Here is a 22,913-nt window from a genome sequence, read left to right as displayed (position 1 = left end):
AATAAAAAGTCTTTTATTCCTGCATGTACCATCTTGTTACTCCCTTTCTTAATAATCCCTATTGCTTGAGCAACATTTCCTTATGGAGAAGGGGGGCAATGGAGAGGGGTCCTGAGTGTTGGTGGGATTGCATACATTTGGTAAGGAAGACAGAAGGGAATTCCAAGTCAAGGATTAAAGCTCCACCAAGAACTGTGACCTAATGTGGGCAGGGCTTGCACAGAGTAAAATGAGTATCCAAGACTAATTGTGGAGGGTGGTTCACACAGGGCACTGTCCTCACTCACGTTCAGATGACAGAATGTCATTAACTGATACATACGATCTTATATACAATGCATACATTGCCCATAATGGAAACACTTTTAAAAGAAAATATGATGGAGACAGGAGTTCATCAAAATCTAAAGGAGAACACAGGCAGCAACCTCTTCGACCTCAGCCACAGCAACTTCTTCCTAGAAACATCGCCAAAGGCAAGGGAAGCAAGGACAAAAATGAACTATTGGCACTTCATCAAGATAAAAAGCTTTTGCATAGCAAAAGAAACAGTCAACAAAACCAAAAGACAACCGACAGAATGGGAGAAGATATTTGCAAATGACATATCAGATAAAGGGCTACTATCCAAAATCTACAAAGAACTTATCAAACTCAACACCCAAAGAACAAATAATCCAATCAAGAAATGGGCAGAAGACATGAACAGACATTTCTCCAAAGAAGACATCCAAATGGCCAACAGACACATGAAAAAGTGCTCAACATTGCTCCGCATCAGCGAAATCCAAATCAAAACCTCAATGAGATACCACCTCACACCAGTCAGAATGGCTAAAATTAACAAGTCAGGAAATGACAGATGTTGGCAGGGATGTGGAGAAAGGGGAACCCTCCTACACTGTTGGTGGGAATGCAAGCTGGTGCAACCACTCTGGAAAACAGTATGGAGGTTCCTCAGGAAGTTGAAAATAGAGCTACCATACGACCCAGCAATTGCACTACTGGGTATTTACCCCAAAGATACAAATGTAGGGATCCGAAGGGGTACATGCACCCCGATGTTTATAGCAGCAATGTCCACAATAGCCAAACTGTGGAAAGAGCCAAGATGTCCATCGACAGATGAATGGATAAAGAAGATGTGGTATATAAATACAATGGAATATTATGCAGCCGTCAAAAGGAATGAGATCTTGCCATTTGCAATGATGTGGATGGAACTGGAGGGTGTTATGCTGAGCGAAATAAGTCAATCAGAGAAAGACAAGTATCATATGACCTCACTGATATGAGGAATTCTTAATCTCGGGAAACAAACTGAGGGTTGCTGGAGTGGGGGGTGGGTGGGAGGGATGGGGTGGCTGGGACTGTTGAATCACAGATCTGTACCTCTGAAACAAATAATGCAATATATGTTAAGGAAAAAAAAAAAGAAGATAGCAAGAGGGGAAGAATGAAGGGGGGAATATCAGAGCGGGAGACGAACCGTGAGAGACGATGGACTCTGAAAAACAAACCGAGTGTTCTAGAGGAGAGGGGTGTGGGAGGATGGGTTAGCCTGGTGATGGGTATTAAAGAGGGCACATTCTGCATGGAGCACTGAGTGTTATGCACAAACAATGAATCATGGAACACTACATCAAAAACTAATGATGTAATGTATGGTGATTAACATAACAATAAAACATTTTTAAAAATCAGGAAAAAAATATGATGAAATTATATGCAGTATGACAACCACAAACGTATGTCTACAAAATATGAATCTATCCAGCTAGACTCATCCTTTTCTCAACATTTCCTGTTTGCTATTTGCTCATTGATCTTGTTGTGTGTTAAAGTAGACTCCAAAGGTTTATGGAGAGGGAATTGAGCATGGAAGAAAAAAAATCAATTTGAGGAAAGTTTATTTATTAACTTTACTGACTTCTGCAAATTTTAGGAAGATTCCTCTTTTCCCTAATTTAGGACCTTGCTTGAGAATCACTGATTTGGGTCAGTAGTGGAAAGTTATATTATATAGGTAGGGAGAGGTCAGCTTAGTCTGGATCTGGCCACATATAGTAAGTAAAGTATTTATTGCTTCTCCTCTGCCTTAAGTCTCAGCAGAATTTAATGTGCCTGAACACTGAATTCATATATGCTGCTTTAAAATATGTATTTCCTCCATTCTTCCCTGAACCATTTTTTTCTTGCCTAGTTGATTGGTGTAACTGTGTAAGCATTTGGCATTCCAGCTGAATGAGAACGAGATGAAATGGCAGCTCTCCCAGCCCTCTTATTTCACAACATAGAAGTAAAACTGGCAATGCAGAGAATGTCATAATTCAGATGTGTCAGTGCTGAGATGTTCAAAAGTGGTTGGGAGCAGGAATATCACAGCCCATTCTGAACCAGAGCTAAGAATAGGGATACTCTATTCTGCTGTCCAGAGTGACATCTACTGGTATCATCAAGTTCAAGGCATAACTATAAAACATTTCTCCCCTTTGCCTTAAATATAAGCAGAGAACTAGTTTGCAAAGATATGCAGGAGACTGAAAAGCCAGTCAATCATACAAGCCTATGTGGGCCCAGAGCTTCAGGAAAGTCCCTGGCCTCTGGTAGAAAAAAAAAAGGCTTAGAACAGGTGAAATGGAGAGAAATGGGAATAATGTTATCTTTTATCTTTTTGAAGAGAGAACATGCTTTCCCAATCCAAAGTGTAGAGTTAGAAACTCCCTAATCTTACCAAAAATGGAGCCAATTTTCCCATTTAAAGAGAGGAGACAATGTTCAAATAGGAAAACTAAATGGACCAATTCAAGTGCACAACTACATACCAGCTTACATAGCAAGAGGCCTGGAGCTACTGCTAAGAGATCTGTGGCACCGTTTCAACGTTGAGTCTACTTTAAAAACAAATAATTAAGGAATTATCCAGAGATCTGCCTCCAAATATATCCTTATACAATGATATTAAATGGCTATAACTCAAGCAATAATAACCATATACATTTCATGTATTAAATAGGCTGAGGAAAAATAGAAGTCTGGGGTGAGACCTTGCCTCTTAACAACTGATGGTCTTCTTGTACTAAATCACATCCACACACAAACCAAGACCAGGCAATGAATGTTTAGTAACAAGTGAGAGGTTATTCCCTTTGCTCTCCATTCTGTAGTCTTTTCTTTCTCAGGTCCCTCCAACCCCCACAAAATTATCAAATAAGAATGTTTATTAATAGATAAGATTTTTACCCTTTATCTTATAAATATCACCTTCTTCCTTTCACAGTCTAACTTCTTCATTCTCCTCCTTGTCTAGCATGAATCCTTCAGCTCATTCCAACATGGTTCTGGTTCCACCATCACACTAAAACAAACTCTTGCTAAGGTAGGAAATGACCAAAGCACACATCCAAAGGACGCTTCTCATCTTACTTAATGTTTCCTTCTTGCTTGCATTTCTGTTTGCTTTTGCTTTCCAGGTCCCTAGTACTCTTGATTTCATTTCTTCATTCCTAAATTATCTTTTTAGTCTCATGGAGTCCCTCAATAAGCATTTGTACGAGAGGTCATGTTAGACACTGGGCACACAAAGTTGAACAAGATAAGCTCCCTACCACTAATTCCTCTTCCTCAAATCATCTGTCTAACACTTGAGGTCCATGGATTTTTCCTGTCCTCAGACCCCCTCTTATGCAATAGAGTCTCTCTGAAAAGAGCTTATCCAGAATCACTGGCTACAACCGCTACATCAGTGACTCTTACATCATGGTCTCCAAGCCTCCCCTCTGTTAATCTCCAATTCTTGTTTCTAACTACCAACTAAGAATCTCTATCTGAATATCTCACAGGCATACAAATGCAAATATTCTTTATCTTCTTCCCCAAAACCTGCTATTATGCTCACATTATAACCTTGTCTTCAAATCTTTTTTTTAAATCTGTCATATCTAACTGAATAGTATGTCCCACTAATTCTATTAAAAATTATTTGGATGTTAAGTTTCCACTGCCAAGAATTTAAAGAATTTAAATGGCCTCCAGTCAGTTCTCTTTCTCTCTAATGTCTCATTGTTGTAACCATCTTGAAAACTTCCACCAAAGAGTTCTTTTCGGAAACATACATCTGATCATGGCACTCTTCTACTACAATTGTTTCCATCATTTCCTCTCTATAGCACAGAATAAATTTAAAATTCATTGGCAAATTTTTCTACATTCTTCATCATCTCCCCCCACCCATGTGCCTATCCAGCCTCATCTATCATTACTCCCTGAAAAACTCCCTTAATTGTAAACATGCTGAATGGTTTACTGTTCCCCAAACATAAGTGCTTATCCACACATGGATGCCTCTAAATAGGGTTTTCTGCACAGCTGTTTTCAGGTAAGCAGGTCACTAAGGCTATTTGAACAACTCCAAATTTGGTCTAGAAGCCTTGGCCTTGAGTAAAGTAATGGAGAGGTAGTGCATAAATAATAAAAGTTGAAGCACCAACCTCAAGGTGCAAAAATCCACCTAGTTCACTTGTGCAAGTAATTTTTCTAGAGGAAGAAAACTCTTAAGAAGTCAGGGTCACAGTGAGCCAATCTGATGCATTAAACCAGAATAATGAGAGATGGAGAATGTACCATAGAAAAAACGTCAACCAATTCTACTTGTGATTGCCATGTTGAGCTGGTCTTTGAGGCCAGACAGAGAATCAAATCTGGTTCTGAAAAGACCTTAAGCAGACATTAAATCAAATTTAATAATCTATAGAAAGAAAGAGTCTCTCTACACTGTTCCTCTATTTTTAATCTCTATTTAAATTAATTTAATAAATAAGTTCCTGAAAGAGATTAACAATGTCATGAGGGCATTTCTCTCTTCTAATAACTAGCAAGATGAAAAACCATTTGGCTTCAATTTCTAGAACATTTTTGTTTGAACAGCACAGGTTTAGAGAAAATGACCCATTCATAGTTTGAGACTCTCTGAGAAATAATATTACTGGACACTTACTATGTACCATGCACTGTTCTTTCTAGGGACTCAACAAGTACTCATTTAATGCTCACAGTATCACTATCAGGTAGATACTATTTTATGACCATTTTACATATTAGGAAAATAAGGCACAGAGAAGTTAAATAACTTATCCAAAATTATAAAAACTCAGGGGCACCAGGGTGGCTCAGTCGGTTAAGCACCTGACCCTTGATCTTGCCTCAGGTCATGATCTCAGGGTGGTGAGATCAAGCCCCACATTGGGCTCTACACTGGAGGTGGGGTCTGCTTGAGATTCTCTCTCTCCCCCGCTGCCTCTGCCCGCCCCCCAACTTGTGTGCATACGCAGGTGCAATCTCTCTAAATATTCTCTCTATATATAGAAGCCCAGACAGAAAGTAGAAGACTTTGAAGCCAAGTGATACAGTTCCACGGCCTGTGCTTGTACTAACTACATTATTTTCATTGGTTTTTAATTTTTATAGTAAACTTAAAAACCAAGCACAGAAAACACAATTACGATTATAAGTCAAAAGAACAATGCTATATGCATTGATGCTGTAAAATTAAGGGAGTGCAGGAGAAGACTGAAGGAAAATGAGGTATGCTCTTCCTTCATTCTACATAGAAGAGAGTGACTGCACATAGCCCAAAGCTGATTTAATACATGAATTTTAGTTATAAGTGAACTCATTGTAAGACTAAGGGAAGTAATGATACAACTTTTAAAATGAGGACATAGAGGGAAGAGAAAGAAAGGTGGAAATTTTGTGCTGATTTCTCATCTTCAATAGCAAAGGAGTAATACATATTAGAATAAAATTAAGATATAGATAAACCTAAGTATATTAATCAGAAAATCTAAAACTTAAAGAGTTGAAAGCAGTTACCTATGCAGATTGGAGCTTAGAAAGAGAAAGGGAAGGTAAAGAAACATTTTATTTTTTTATATGCTCTTATTATTTTATTATTTTCAAAATAATTTGAATTACTCAAATGCTAAATTATTAAGTGATAGAGCAAGTTATAAAATGGTATTCATACATATACATGGATTCATATGTGTATATGTGTATGTCTATATAGGTGATTCCATACACACACACAAGACAGAAAAGATAGATGTAGACATATAGATACACTGAAATAGAGAGGTTACAGTAATTTATAGGAGGCCATTTTAATTTTCTTCTTTGGCTTTTCTTCATTTATATTTTTCTTAAAATATGTACATTATCTTGTCATTAAAAATACCTATTTTGGGGGGTGCCTGGGTGTCTCAGTCTATTAAGTGCGGGATGGAGTCCCTCATCAGGCTCCTTGCTCAGTGGGGAGCCTGCTTCTCCCTCTGCCTGCCACACTCCCTGCTTGTGCTCTCTCTCTAACAAATAAATAAAATCTTTAAAAAAAAAAAAAAAAAAGAAATACCTATTTTTTAAACAGTGTGGCTATGTTTATACAGTATTTGAGAAGGACAGAAATGGAAAGACAGTATTTATCTAATTAAAAGGAATTTCTTCTGTTAAGACATTTTTAAAATGCTTTTAAGCAACTCTTATTTAACCTTCTAGAACATCTAATTCTTCAGAAAGCTAGAAATATCTTTGATGAACTCCGAAGTGCCAAGATCTCAAGTTAAAGGAAAATTATGTTTATGTGAGAGTCATACTACAATGTAATATTCAGATATCATTCCAGCTCTATACATTTCAGATCTTCGGAAGAAGCCAACTTTTAACATTCAACCCTCTTATTAAAATATAAAGCTCATCTGGCTTAAATGCAGGTTTTCAATACTACCAACAAGAAAGTCCTTTCCAAGGTGGTCATGCTAGGTCACCCAAGGTGGGTCACATGATCTGTCTGAGCTACTTGACAGCTAGCTGTCTATCATGAACCTCAATAATGAAATAATTTTAACAGTAGACTCTTAAGAAAACCCAGTGACACAATGTTGAATTTCCAGGGAGATGTGATGGATTTTATAGTAGCTGAAGAGCTTGATATATCATTCAGTGCAATCCTTTCCCTTCAGGCAGATAAAATACCATTATTACCATATTACAAATAAATCACCTGAGACCCAGCAAGGGTTAGTGACTTCTGCAGGTCATCTGGCTAATGGGTGAGATGTCTGCTTTGCCGTGAAAGAGCGTCTCTTGCCACAACACACTGTCTCGCTGGGTAATGGTGAAAGAGATGTGCTGGGGTCATGAACTCGGAGATGTTTTTTTTGCTGGCTTGGTCTGGCAGACTGTTAACAACATGGCCCATGTGTAGTTCATCCTCACTTGGATTTCCCGCGGTTTCTTCCAAAACTTCAGAATCCCCAGTTCTAGCTGCAACCTCTCCAGATGTTTTCTCCCCAGGTGGCCTTCTACACTCAGGATCGCTCCCTTCTACTGAAAACCAGTGGCATCTCTGCTTCAGAACCGCTCACCCAGAAAGCCTGCACACTCCATACCCTCCCGGAAGGTCCTTTGTTCATGTTGGTGTATCAGGTTACCCTTCTGAATATGGGCTCTCATTTCTTCAGTTGTAAAGTGTTACCATTGCTGTTGTTTGCCAATCTCAAGAAATTCTCAGTTCTTTCACAAAACCCCAAAGGAGACAGCTAGTCATTCCCTTTTACTTAATAATTAAACTTTCTTTTTTGCTTCGTCCTTTGGTCCTATGAAAACATCTGCATACTCAGTTCATCCATGAAGAGTTTCAATCTGTGCTCCTGTTGGGATATCAACTTGCATCCCACGGTGTAATACTTGAGGACAGTATGAACTGTGATATCCACGTGCAAAAGTACCACTCACCTTTATTCAGCCAACTAACAAATATCTTTTAAATGGTTACTGTGTATCAAACCCTTGGCTAGATGGTGAGGATCTAAGAATGAATCAAGTGAAAGACATGTTCATGAACCTTAAGCATCTCACAGTCTGGGGCAGGGGGAGTGGGAGTGCTGAGCTGTCAGGGCCGTGTGCAAGCAGTCCTCCTTCCGTGCACAAGTGCAGTGCTCTGGGATCAGTGTGTGTGTGTGTCACAAGGGCTCTGGCAACAGAGAAGAAAGCCGGATTCATTCCCTAGGACATCTGAGCCAGATTTCAAAGGATTAGCATAAAATCAGCAGGTTGAAGGGCAAGGACCTTCGAAAGAGAAGAAACGTTAAATTTAAGATAAGGAAAGCCCATGGAGGAGTCTTATTGTGATTCTAATTATTATTTAATTCACTTTGCAAAGGCAGCCTGTGACGAGGCTTCCTAGGCAGGAGAGAGATGCTACTGCCTGCAGTAGAGGCCCAGCCTGGAGTGGAAGCTGAGTCAACCCGGCGCCCTCGCTGTGGGAACGGTCACCCTTGAATAAACCAACACTGCCTGGCTCCCGTGGCACCTTTTCTGGGCACAAATTTCATTTTAAAAGACATAGGAAAGCCAATCATGAAGAGGCAGAAACAAAAGCCATCCACATTGCCCTGCTGCAAAAACTCTCCTGTAGAGGAGATGTTGAGACTAAGAAAAACAAATAAAAGTTGTTCTGAAAGGAGAGGCAATTAAATTTTTGCCAAACATGACAGGAAGCCGAGAACTGAAGCAGACAGAGTAATGTCTATCTTTGGCACACCAGACAGGGAGGAGAAGAGCGTGTCTTTGATGGCAGACTTTATTTTAAAGGTGCTAACTGACATTTTGAAAGGACATAAAAACACAAAGAGGAGAGCGCTCTTCAGGCCCTTGCGATCTGGGCTGCAGAAGCTCCCAACTCCCTCCCACCCCACTCCACCCCCACCCACAGGGTATTCATTTTCCCAATCTCAGCCTAACACAAGATAAGGTTCAGGAAAGAAAAGGAGTAAAAATAAAACAAGTCCCTATCTTAAAGCGGCCACATGAATCCACAAGATGCATTTAAGTTGGAAGTAGAAAGAGAAAGACATTTCTTGGCTCCTAAAGGAGCCTCACAGAAAGGATCCTTGGTGGTTACAGAAGGGCAGAGTTATGTCCATCATCCGAGCAGTCAGCGAAATGCACACATGCTTTTATAGGGACCCCTGTGCCAATTGCAGAACAGGCACAAAAGCTCTTTTTCTGAGAGAAAGAGAGAGAGAGAAAACATGGAGTGGGGGAAGGACAGAGGGAGAAGGCGAGAGACAATCTTAAGCAAGCTCCATGCCCAGCACAGAGCCCGATGCGGGGCTCAGTCTCACAACCCTAAGATCATAACCTGAGCTGAAATCAAGAACTGGATGGGTGCTTAACTGAGACACCCAGCCACCCAAAAGCTCATTTCTAAGCCCACCAGTTACTCAAGTCTCAAAGCAAGCTCCCCTATGGCCTTCCCATAGGCACACAGAACTGAACAGCTGCCTATAGTCAGGAAACCAGGAACCCCAGTACTGAGGCATCTCAACCTTCAGCACATTTACCTCTCTCCTTGTTTCCCTGACCCTTCAGTCCTGTGCACTGATGGCAGGACTTGCATTTATTGTCTCATGATCCCCCTAAACCATTTTGTCCCATGAAAGAAGTTTAGATTTGAATATTTCATACATCTTCACTGCACTCTTAAATTCTCATGATCCAAATTTCTCCCTCTACCCAAAGCTCATGTAGACATTTCACTATATTTTTAAAATAAGGAGATTGAGAATCTCCACTGTTTTTCTGGTAAGAGGATTGAAAGGTAGAAACTGGAAAAGTGCAGTAGCCAAGGCAAGTATGATTCAGAGAAATGGTCTATTTCCAGTCCTACACTGACCAACACTCACTTAAGTTCATTATGAATACACACTGAAGAGGAGAGGAAAGGTACAGGAAAATAAACCAGGTACCCACTCCATCCTTCTTGGTTTTCTCACACAAGGATTCCTTACAAATTCTCAACAACCAAGCACTTCCAACTCGCTCTGACCAACTCACTGTGTGCCACAGTTAACACGATCTGTCAGCAAATATTTACCGAGACCCACCACTCTGGGCAAGATTCTATGTTAAGGATGTTGGAACAAAGAAGACACAGCATCAGACTGTAACATCACGGTCCTAGCAAAACATTACAGAAAGCACAAGGGCAGGGTGAGGAGGAGTTCAGTTAGAGAAGACATCAGATGGAGCAAGTCGACCCACATGGGTAAGCCCCGAGGTCTCCAATTCTAGTCAGGGAATCAGAAATAACAGTCCTAGCGAGGAGAGAGTGATATGAATGCAAACGCCAGGACAAAGAGTATCTCTTCTCTAAGCCATCTTAGACTTCTTGCTGTTTGTAAAAACCAAGGACCTGGAGAAATAAATGTATTCAGAAAGGGGTTCAAGGCCTCCAGGTAAAGCCTGCTGCTAGGAGTGAGGGAACAACCTACTAACTACTCCATAACCTTACACAGATGTGCTTTTCTTTAAATGGTCTATTTGCCCAAACACTAAAGTAGCTCACCTTGGCCCTGGCAGGTTTCAAAAGGACAATCGGAAAGGGGAGGGGAAGGAGGGGAGGATGAAGAGAAAATTAAGTTCTTTATTTCCTTAATGACTAATTATATACAAAAGCTCGAGGAAAAAATAAGTTTCTGCATAAATTGCAAAAAGCCTTTTCAATTGTTTTCAGAAATGCAATTTAGCCATAAAGAAAATCTCTCTAATTTTCTGAGATGAGAGAGAAGGCCAGTTTCTTAATTGCCTAATTGCTAAACACATTAGGAAATGGTTGGAATTTCAAGATTGAGATTCGGGCCTAAAATTATCTTTTTTTTTCCACTTTATTTCAAAAAAAAATAGAAGGACTTGGGAAAATATGGAGCTATTTGTTATGAAGCAGAGTCTAAGAGAAATTACAGCTGAGAGAAACAGATAGCAGATAAGGAGGAATAGTGAGAAACCCAAGTACCTCAAGATGGTGCTCTAAAACTAAATGGATTTAAAATTAAAACATACATTTTCAACTTTATTATTGGGGAATTGCTACAAGCAGCCGAGAGGAAATACTCTGTCTTTCCATTATTTTGCAAAGCACTCAGAGCAGTTTTCCAGACAATTTCAGCTCTTTACAAAATGCCCAGAAGCAGCAGATCTCTGCAGAAGAGGTCACACACTCATAGGTTTAAGATAGAAAGCAGACAGATTCAAGTCAATAGGAACATCAAATTAGTTTGCTGGTTATTGAGTGGAGAGGGCACAGGTAGCCCTGGTCCCTGAACTGCTGCTGCAGCCACACAGCTCAAGTCTGAGAGCAATCTAGAGGAAAGATCAATTTGGTCAAAGAAAGACAAGTAAATTTATAATGATCCACATTGACCATGTGTGTGCTTTAATTTTCTGAAGGTTAAAAACAAATAGGCTTAAGTATAAGCCAAATTTTTTTTATTGTTATGTTAATCCCCATACATTCCATCATTAGTTTTTGATGTGGTGATCCATGATTCATTGTTTGTGCACAACACCCAGTGCTCCATGCAGAATGTGCCCTCCTCAATACCCACCACCAGGCTAACCCATCCTCCCACCCCCCTCCCCTCTAGAACCCCGTTTGTTTTTCAGAGTCCACCGTCTCTCATGGTTCGTCTACCCCTCCGATTTCCCCCGCTTCACTCTTCCGCTCCCGCTACCCTCTTCTTCTTCTTCTTTTTTTTTTTTTTCTTAACATATATTGCATTATTTGTTTCAGAGGTACAGATCTGAGATTCAACAGTCTTGCACAATTCACAGCGTAAGCCAAATTTTTATATGCTGCAATGATTTTTTAGTTTCTTAGATTTGTAAATTTCTTTTTATTTCCTCACTTACTGAAAGGCCGAAAAGTATTCCTGTTTATAAATGAAGAAGGGGCATGGAGAGGGGAGTGACCAAATGACCTGTCCGGGTCCTTCTAGTTCTGAAATTATATAGTTAAATGGCATTCATAATCACTGTTTTAAATGACCTGGCTTCACAAAATATGGTAACATTAACCATTCAGCATTTTTTTCAAAGGTACATATTAGGTCTTCAAAAGATCGTTGAATAAATTAATGCTTCTTTGCAAAACTTTTTTTTCTTACAGTGGGAAACCTTCCTATATAATAATAGGTTTCCCTAGAAATATATGTACATATAGGAAATATATATCAATATGTATTTATCATTTGTGTATTTTTAAATCATTCATTCTATATACATTAGCTAACATGCTTCTGTAGAGAAAACTTTTACTCATGAATTGGGCTATTTAGTATGCCATGACTATAGTTCCCACTGAAAAGACAGGATAAATATATAATAATTTTTCTTTAATACCAACTTTCAGAAGGAGTACACCTAAGAGTCAATTCCAGTGGTATCGACTCTTTTTTTTTCTGAAAGAAAGAACAAGATTTATTATGAGGAATTGGCTTATGCATTATGGAGGCTAAGAAGCCCCAGGATCTGGAGGCCCAAGAAAGCCAATGATACAGTTGCAGTTCGAATCTGAGGGCCTAAGAATAGAGAGAGCCTATGGTGTAAGTTCTGTCCAAAAGCCAGCAGGCTGGACACCCAAGAAGATACCATGTTTCAATTCAAGTCTGAATGCAGGAAAAGACCAATGTCTCAGCTCAAGGCAGTCAGGTTAAAGGAGTTCCCCTCTTACTCAGGAGGACCATCCACCTTTTCCTCCTGTTTACAACTTGAACTGATTAGATGTGGTCCACCCACACTGGGGAGAGCAATCAGCTTTACTTACTCTACTGATTCAAATTAACTCATTTTTTAAAGCTTTTTTCTTCTTCATGGCCTCTTGGATACTTATGTACACTATCTGTTTCAATCAATATAGTCAGTATCCTTTTAGATTAACAAAATGTTCCAAATTTGGCCAATGAGAACTTCTTAAATCTTGCCCTCATGACCCTTGGCCCAACCTATTAGTCTTTGTTTCCCTGCTTTCTAGCACAACACAGTGTCCTAAAGTTCACCTTGTATTTTTCTTTCCTCCAGCCTATAATCAGCCACTTCTCCAAGGAACCCTAATTCCTTTCTGTGGTGAATGGTTTTTAGAAAACAAAATTTGGACAGCAAAATGGTGATTCCTGATAAAGTGCCATTGTTCCCACGCCCTTACACTAGACAGAAATAGGAAATATAGCCTATCATTATGAATCAAACTGATATTCCAAAGGCAAATTTAACAGAATTTTCATGTAATTTTTTGACCCAATAATTCTGTTTTTTCATACATTGAAAATCTCAGTGTAATTATTGAATTATTTTGCAACATAGTAAAAAAATACAAAATAACACTATCAATATTACTACTAATAATAACATGATGTTTAAGATTTCCTCTCAATTCCTTTAATCTCTAGACTATATGCCACTTTTTGTTTTGTTTGTGTTCTTTTAGCATCAAGGAAGTTTAAATTTTGTTCTGTTGATTGTCTTTTTATTAGTATTTTTGGTAATGCCCGTAACACCTCTTTTTCTTCAGACAAACCATATTGTTTTACTACTATGATAATGTTTTACCATTCTAGCACCTTTTTCACCCTTTTTCCTTCTCAGCCATGTACTTTAGTCAACATTAGTTTTTCTTAGTGTTTAATCTTTGTCCTCTTAAATATACTAAAGCTTCTGTTACTTGTCAGCTTTATTTTTTTGTTTGTTTCAAGTTTTTATTTAAATTCTAGTTAGTTAATATTGGTTTCAGGAGTAGAATCTAGTCATTCATCACTTACATATAACACCCAGTGCTCATCACAACAGTGCCCTCCTTAATCCCCATCACCCATTTAGCCTATCTCCCCACCCATGTCCCTCCAGCAACCCTCAGTTTATTCTCTATAGTTAAGAGTCTCTTATGGTTTGCCTCCCTCTCTTTTCTCCCCCTTTCCCTATGTTCATCTGTTTTGTTTCCTAAATTCCACATACGCATGAAATCATATGGTATTTGTCTTTCTCTGGCTGGCTTGTTTTGCTTAGCATCATACACTCTAACTCCAACCTCATCATTGCAAATGGCAAGATTTCATTCTGTTTGGTGGTTGAATAATATTCCATTGTATATCTATACCACATCTTCTTTATCCGTTCTTCAGTTGATGGACATATGGGCTCTTCCCATAATTTGGCTTTTGTGGATAATGCCACTACAAACATCGGGGTGCATTTATACGTTCGAATCAGTATTTTTGTATCCTTTTGGTAAATATCTACTAGTGCAATTGCTGGGTTATAGGGTAGCTCTACTTTTTAACCTTTTGAGGGACCTGCATACTGTTTTCCAGAGTGGCTGCCCCAGTTTGCATCCCACCAGCAGTACAAGAGGGTTCCTCCTCTGCATTCTCGCCAACATCTGTTCTTTCCTGTGTTGTTAATTTTAGCCATTCTGATAGGTGTGAGGTTGATCTCACTGTAGTTTTGATTTCTACTTCCCTGATGATGAGTGATGTTGAGCATCTTTTCATGTCTCTGTCTCGACTTTAAATAATATTAAAAGTATCATCTAATCTCCTTCCCTCCCATCTTTCCGTGTGTTTTAGTTGTGGTACTCTTAACTTTGGTATGACATTTAACACTAAATGAGCTCTTCTTTAGCCCTTGTCCACAACTTTGAGATCTTTAATCTATAGTTAGATATATAAAATACTCACCACCAATCTCTTTGTCAAATTCTGCCCTATCACTTTTTTATAAAGCTCATCTTCTAGTAGTTTCCTTAGGAAGAGCTTCTGGGGACACTATCCCCTGAGTTCTTGCATGTTTCACACGTTTCCTATAGCCTTCGACTGGAAGGACAACTTGAATGGAGTAACATCTTCACCTCCTTTCTTGAGTACCTTAAAGATGTTATTCCTTTATCTGTTGTTTTGAATATTTGTTAAGAAATTTTATGTCAATCTACTGATTTTATTAATGGTTTTGTCATTTATTTGAGTAAATTTACTTGAATATGCTTTCAACACTCATTCTGTCCCACTTTTTCTTTTCTTCTTCAGGGGAACCACATATGTGTAACCCTGCGTCTTGAACAGTGAACACAGTTGAATGCCATGAAAAATGAGAGCCACCTCTCTGGGGGTCCAATCATTTAGCTGGCTGAGCTGTTGGTAGCCTGTGGCTTCTGACCCCACTGTCCCTCCTCAATATCAGGATCACATTTTGTAGTCTATCACATGCCATTACTCTTTTCCTTTTTTAGATTTAAACCACAGTATTTTAATTGTATCACATTTTAATCATATTTTAGTTTTTCCAGATTGCCATAGACTGGCAAAAGCTATTTTGACTGTCTTTCTCTTTCCCTGCCCCAAATTCTGGCTGATATGGATGGACCAATAGCTATCACATACCAACTTCTGTAGTCTCATCATGAAACACATGAAAATCAATAGAGTTATTCTCCAGAGTAAAATTATTTATGTTGAGGGTCCCTTTACTCCAGAATTTTCATAATTTTACATCTTTGACCACAGGTTAATACAGATAAGCCTCACACCAAATCCTAAATTAGGAATGATTATTAGGTATCTACTGCATGGAAGAAAGTACTAAAAGAAGTGGTACAATGAAGATTCACCATTATTTCCTTCACTAAGTTCAGTCTAGTAAATCAAGTCACACACACAACCTGTATATGCATGTGTATTTACATACATATGCATACATACATATGCATTACATACATATGCATACAGATACACATACATATCTGCCATCAAAATGTGCCAAGTACATTGAGGGCTTAAGCAAAAGAGAGATGATTTATAGTAGTAGCAATCCTGGGAAGCCTTTGTAAAATAACGGCCTTTCAGTCTGAAAGTTATAGAAAGGATTTAGGTGAAGGAGATCGGAGGAGGTGCATTTTAAGAAATTGAAAGTGCCTTTAAAGAAAGTGCTTAGAAAGAGAAAAGTTTGTGTAGGGCGTGGCAAATAGTAATGGTTTCATTTCAGTGAAACAGAACTAACACATTAACTACGCATAAATAATATTTTAAAAGGTGAACTGAATATTTTAGAACAAGATAAAATATCTGTACAAACAACATGAGGCCATCCAATATTTTGAATATAAAAGTGATGAGTTTCCCAAAGATTACTCCTATAGCAGAAAGCAAAATTGACTGAACAGGGAGAAAGTGGAGGCAGTAAAACTAGTTAAAAGGCAATTCCAATTGTGCAGACAAGAAAGGATAAAATGTATCTCTGGACATAAACAAAAACCAGAACCACTGATCTTTTTACATTATACCTCTTTTTTATAGAAAAAAAAATGTTTGATCAGAGGGCTTTATGGAGTATATGTTATCTCAGTCATCTACAAGAAAGGAAATGTATTTCTGATTTAGTCATAAGATCTAAGACCATTCCCCTGCTCAGTCATCTATGGAATAAATGATGCACTCTGCGCCATGACAAAGCAGGCTGACATCCTATTTTCACATTTAGAAATCTGAATTTAGCATCTGCAATAAAGAAACTAAAAATAAAGTCTACTCTAAAACTCGCTTTCCCTCCTTTCCTTTCTTACTTATTCCAGCTAGTTGTATCTCTTTCCCCTCTAAAACCAAATTCAAGACGTTAACATTGCCCTGCAGTTATAGTTTATCTTATGCAAGGATGGTCACTGACAATCTAAGCTAATCCAGGATTTTGTTAAATAAAAAGTCCAAATAAGGTCACTTAGGTTGAATAGAGGGATTTTATCCTTTTATCAAATCAAATATGAGGGATTCACTTCTGCTAAAATTACCTCTATGGGTCTTTGCCTATAATGTGATGAAGGTCACTGAGTTGATTAAAGAGTTTGTGGCAATAATGGGGTCTTCTGCAGATGCAATCTGAAATGTCAAAAAATTGAGAGCAAAAGCAACTTAAATGGTTCAGTGGAGATAATATACCTGAAAAAATCCATCCTCTGTGCTGAATGATTATTCTTCCAAGCAGAGAGGAGTCTGAGAATAGAGGGACCACATATTCTCCCTCTGAAACTTTCAGAGAACATCAGAAACAAGTTTAAAAATGAAAGGTAAATGATGACGGGAAAGCAGGGGAGAACTCTTAAGTGTGGAAATCTGAGTTCCTGGAAGAATTAAGGAGCTGCATCCACGGAATGTAGGAGGGTGACATCCAACTGTCTGGAACACAGAGGAAGGGACAAGATGGGCAGCACTCACCTGTCAGCTCCCAGGCCTTACCTTGCTAGTTACCTAGTTGTGTATGTACATCTTGCCTCTAACTGGTCTGTAAGTTCCCTGAGGGCAAAAGTGCGGTATCAATTGTCTTTGTATCTCCAGCACCATCCACAGGGCCATGTATCCCAGATGCTTAATGTAGTGTATATAACTTAACCAACAGCATTAGAAGTTTCTTTACCATCTTACAATAACTGAATCCCTTGAGGGCAAAAACTATCTCTTGTTCACCACTGTATTCCTCAGAAACTAATGCATAATTGACCCATAATAAGTATTTTTTATGTTCTACTGGCATGCATGCTTGCACAGTTAAGTCTTAAAAATGAATGCAAAAGTGACGAGGCTGGGTGGCTCAGTCGGTTAAGCGTTGGCCTTCGGCTCAGATCATGATCCCAGGGTCCTGGAATTGAGCCCTGCATGGGGTTCCTTGCTCATCAAAGGGAGCCCATGTCTCCCTCTGCTTGCTTCCCCCTCTACCTGCCACTCCCCCTGCTTATGCACTTGTGTTCTCTCTCTCTCTCTCTGGCAAATAAATAAATAAAATCTTTTAAAAAAATGAATGACAAGAAAGTGACAATATGCATAGTCAACAAATCCCCACCTATATATTGAACACTTCCTAGATAGGTAGCACTATGCTAGCTAAGACTTTTGAAGAACACTACTGCTAGAAATATCTGCTACTAATTTCATACCAAGTAACTAGAGAAGGTACAATCTGTATATGTAAGATGATGCCATATTAAAAACATTCTTTCTGTAGCCAAGATGTCCATCCACAGATGAATGGATAAAGAAGATGTGGTATATATATACAGGAATACTATGCAGCCATCAAAAAGAATGAAATCTTTCCATTTGCAACGATGTGGATGGAACTGGAGGGTGTTATGCTGAGCGAAATAAGTCGATCAGAGAAAGACATGTATCATATGACCTCACTGATATGAGGAATTCTTAATCTCAGGAAACAAACTGAGGGTTGCTGGAGTGGGGGGTGGGGTGGGAGGGATGGGGTGGCTGGGTGATAGACACTGGGGAGGGTATGTGCTATGGTGAGTGCTGTGAATTGTGTAAGACTGTTGAATCACAGACCTGTACCTCTGAGGCAAATAATACATTATATGTTAAAAAAAAAAAAAAAAAAGATGATAGCAGGAGGGGAAAAAATGAAGGGGGGAAAATCGGAGGGGGAGACGAACCATGAGAGACTATGGACTCTGAAAAACAAACTGAGGGTTCTAGAGGGGAGGGGGGTGGGAGGATGGGTTAGCCTGGTGATGGGTATTGAGGAGGGCACGTTCTGCATGGAGCACCGGGTGTTATACGCAAACAATGAATCATGGAACACTACATCAAAAACTAATGATGTAATGTATGGTGATTAACATAATAAAAAAAAATTATTTTCCTAAGGTTGGTCATGTGAAAAATATCTCAAAAAGTTAAAATAAATCAATGTCAGTCTCTAAAATCATGATGATTTTAAGAGTATTTATATTTTTAAGTACTCCTTTTTGTGTCTAAAAAATCAAGTCCTAGGATAGTAACGGAAGATTAGATAGTTCTAGAAACAATGAAAGAAAGGAAGGGAAAACCAAGTAATTCGACACTATTCAGACACATGCACATGGATGCACGCCTGTGCACGCACACACACACACCCACACACAGCTCTTCACTTAGACAAGGTAAATAGCCTGCCATGAATCACAGCATAAATGCTCTTCTAGGCACCTGTGATTGTGATCTTACAAAATCCTGACAATTTTTCAGTAGGCCTGGCCGAAAGCGGTCTCTGAAAATGTCCTCTATGACTACACATGGCAGAAACCATCTCCATACTGTACTGTGCATGGGAGAGAGAAGCAGCAGCTCATTGTGTTAATAAAGGCTTACTTCATGCACAATTAACCTGCTCACCAAATCAAAATGTTACAAATCCCAACCCCAGTGTCTATGGAACCACGAAATTAGGTGTACAAAAGACTAAAAATCCAAATTCATAATTACAAAGTTTAGGGGGTGTTTTGCATTAAGTAGAAGAGATTCCAGGATGCCTTGTGCTTGAAACAGGTCATTGCTGACACGCACATGTACACCTTCATTCACCCCCAAATGTCTTTTGAGGAGCAGAGCAGACTAGGGTTGAATGATGCACAAAGAATGAAACACTAACTGCAGCCAAGTCCCAATCAATAGCTCAGAGTTATTCCACTGTTCTGTTCACTTCGAGAAAGGAGGGGAAAAAATGACCCGAAACAAAACAAAAACCTTAGAAGAAAATCTTGTCAAAAGAAATGGGAGACCCAGAGCTTTCATTATAGATATTTTTGTGATGCTGTCAATGTCTTCAGAAATCAGTGCCATGCCAAAGTTTATCAGTTTTAAAGAATAGGAATGACAGAGAAAGGAAACTGTTGTGTGGGTATTCTCTTCCAAATTCCCTGGTTAAATCTCGTGAGTTAGTTTAAAATAATTCTCTAAGGACCACTGCACTGGTAGAACTGGGAAATGAGGTGTTATGAATAAACACTCTTTCTGGAAAAAGATATGTGGGTTTAGTGCTGGGTCCTTACAGATCCTATTTTGATCCATTCAACTTAACAAGCATTTTGGGGACCATTTCATTTCCCCATTATAGAGTGAGATGGTTGAGCCACATTGTTTCTAGGGTCATTTCCAGCTTTAATGTTAATTTCTAGGTCGCCAGTTATCTAAGCCAAACACACACAAATTCATATGCAAGGAACACACCCCATTGGCTCAAAACCTCCTAGGAATATCCTCCCTGGCTTTAGTATCTACCCCTAACTCAACAAAATACAGAGTAAATAAAGTACCCATCTCTATTCAGAGGGAGTGTTACTTTTTCATTAGCCCTCACTGTAGAAATCAAATTATTTACCTTCTTCATACTCCAGGTCTTAAGAATCACCTCTTCAATGAACACTACCCTAGCCCATCAAATTTTCAGTCTGTAAATCAATTCTTTTATCCCCTTTCCACCTCAATTTCTTTCTCTTTGGCACTTAGCCCTCTGCATTTTAACTTATTAATCTGATTTATTGTGAAGGATAATGAGTTCATTGAGGACAAAGATTTTTGACCTTTTTTTTTCACTGCTCTATCCCCAGTGCCTAAAATAATGCTTGGCACATGGTAGGTATTTAATAAATATTCGTTAAATTAATTAACACATGAGTCTGTATTTTGCTCCTAAGACAACTGTGAACTAAATTTCCAGTTAATACTGCTAGGATTTCACCCTGTCTTCTTTCCTGTTATACATCTTCAATGTTCTACCCACTTCACAGATTGTAAAAGAACTTTTAAAATTCTAATTTTAAATCTTGGCATCAGGATCCTTCTAATTTTCAACATAATACACATTCCCAAGCATACTAGTCATCAGCAAATACAACACCCATGGCTCCTTTAAAACCCACCTAAAAAAGTGAATCAAAGTTAAAAATTCAAAAATGTAAAAAAGGTTGAACGTAAACACAGAGCTAAGACAAAACAAGTTTTATTACAGAGATTCTTCTATAAGAATCTCAATTGAAGTGCAGGTTCAGGAGCCCTACAAACAGCTTGGACAACAGTCAATTAGAAATGTCCCAAGACCCTGACCATGTTTTAACACTGTGGTTTACCTTGAAAGATGAAATGGGATTAATGTGGGAGGAAATTGAGGCAGTCAAATGGTTTCAAAGATGGTTTTAAAATCTCCCCAAGTGAGAAGGAAGCAAGGTTACCTAAGCAAGGATGATGGGTGGATGAAAGCTGGATATTTGTGAGGAAGGCTCGAAACAGTAACTGGGGAACTCCCTAGGGAATTAAGGAGATGAATGACAGTGAATTTAAGGCTGTGACAAGAGCTTCATAATGCACTGACTCAGAATTATTTGACTACCCCCACACATACAACCTTCAGGAGTCCTTATGGCCAATCATCTCCTTTATCTCACAAACAAGCAGCAAAAATTAAGGAAAATAAATTAATACTTTCATGTCAGGATTGAGAGTCAAAGTTCTAAGGATTCATTTATAATCTTCACAGTAGGGTAGAACATTTTAGATATACCCTTGTTTTACTTTAATAAAAAACAGATGAATGCAGACTCACACACCTTATTTCTGCATATAGAAAGGAAATCTACTACATGATAATGGGAACATTGGGGAAAAAAAAAAAAACTCCATGAAAAAATCCCCAACCTATTATCTCTGATTTGGGCTTTAGGGATCAGATATATTATCTTTTTAAAGTCCATCTGGAAAAGTTTCTTTGCTTTGCAAAATTAATATTTGGATGATAAAAAGTAAGTCAACCAACTAAATTTAGTCCTTTTGACAGGAACGAAATGAAAGCAGAGACCCTCATCTTTGGCATTTGTGAAAATGAAGAGATTGCAATCTTAAATTTATAAAGTAGAATCTGTAAAGGTTCTACTTATTCTCATGTTTTGTGGATTGACTATATATAGCAATTATTTTTAAGGAGAGCAGCAGGAAGTAAAAAGAGGAGAGAAGCAAGGTTCTGCATTTTGAGCAGCTGTTTTTGACAGGAGAAAATCTTACACAGCCTAGAAACATAAAGAGACTCAATGAGGAAAGCAGACCACATGATGGAAACAGCGGAGAGGATTTTAAATGTCAGTGCAAATGAGAGCAGCCTCTAGGGTCCAAGAGCATCAGCAGGGTAAACAGGACCTCTACATCCCACCCTTCCCTACTTACATTAATTAACATTGATCCATCCTGAAGTGGTAAGCAGATGTTGCCTTGCTTTTCCCAGGGCCCTCAAATGGGGCAATCTCAAATAAGAACCATCACTCCTTCTACTAAAACTGATTTAACAGTCTTAATCCAAGAAAATGTTCAACTTTCTTGTCCCAACATGCCCAAATCAAGCTGATGGAATGATAAACGCACAAGCTTTTATAAGAGATGGTTGGAATGGAGAGATGGGATTCTGGAGTGGTTGGGACGTTCATAATTGTAAAAAAAAAAAAAAAAAAAAAAGTCATTATATAGGAGAGACATTCTTTGGCACTTGAGTGTTGTCTATTCTGGTCCTAGCCCTTTAAGTAAATAAAGCTTGACAACCACTGCCACACTCACTTTAGGGACCCCTCAGAAGCCCAAATGTTCTCACAACTTCCTGTAGCCCTGCTCTGATCTTTTCTATCTCCAAGTAGCCTTCCAGTTACCTGATTCCCACACTCTCCTCTCCTCCCCTCCTCCTAGTCCTCCAATCTCTTGGCTGTATGCCTTATACCCTACCCCAGCACTGCCTCATTTTGATGACCCAATCATACCCGTTTTTCCAGTTGACTGATACAGCTCATCCCACTCACCTATCAATTTTGTATACACTTTGGTTTTCAATGTCCCTGAAGCTTCAGATAAAGGATAATCCCACTGGACAAATGCAAACTCTTCCTTTCCACTCAGAGAAGAGGTCTTAGACAAGAGCACCCATCTCCCAAATGGTGAAGGGTTTAGGTTTATGTAAATATTGTTGCAGTCATCTATAGAACCTCTAGATCATGTCCCCTATTCCATGTACAATTCAACATTTGGTTCACTGTAATGGTCTCCAACAACCCTGCTGCCATGATTTTTGGTGATTTTAGTAAACACTACATAACTATCCAATAATGCCCTGTTCCCTTATTCCATGAACTTCTCTGACCCAATGATGTTGTCCTCACCCTAAATCTCAGCACCCACCCCCATAGCCAAATCAAGGCATCACCACTACCTGGGCCTCTCCACTAGTCTCAACTTTAATCA

Source organism: Mirounga leonina, unplaced genomic scaffold (genome assembly GCF_011800145.1).
Source record: "Mirounga leonina isolate KUSES-001 unplaced genomic scaffold, KU_Mleo_1.0 Mir_125, whole genome shotgun sequence".
In the NCBI taxonomy this organism is placed as follows: Eukaryota; Metazoa; Chordata; class Mammalia; order Carnivora; family Phocidae; genus Mirounga; species Mirounga leonina.
Note: the sequence above shows the minus strand (reverse complement) of the source record.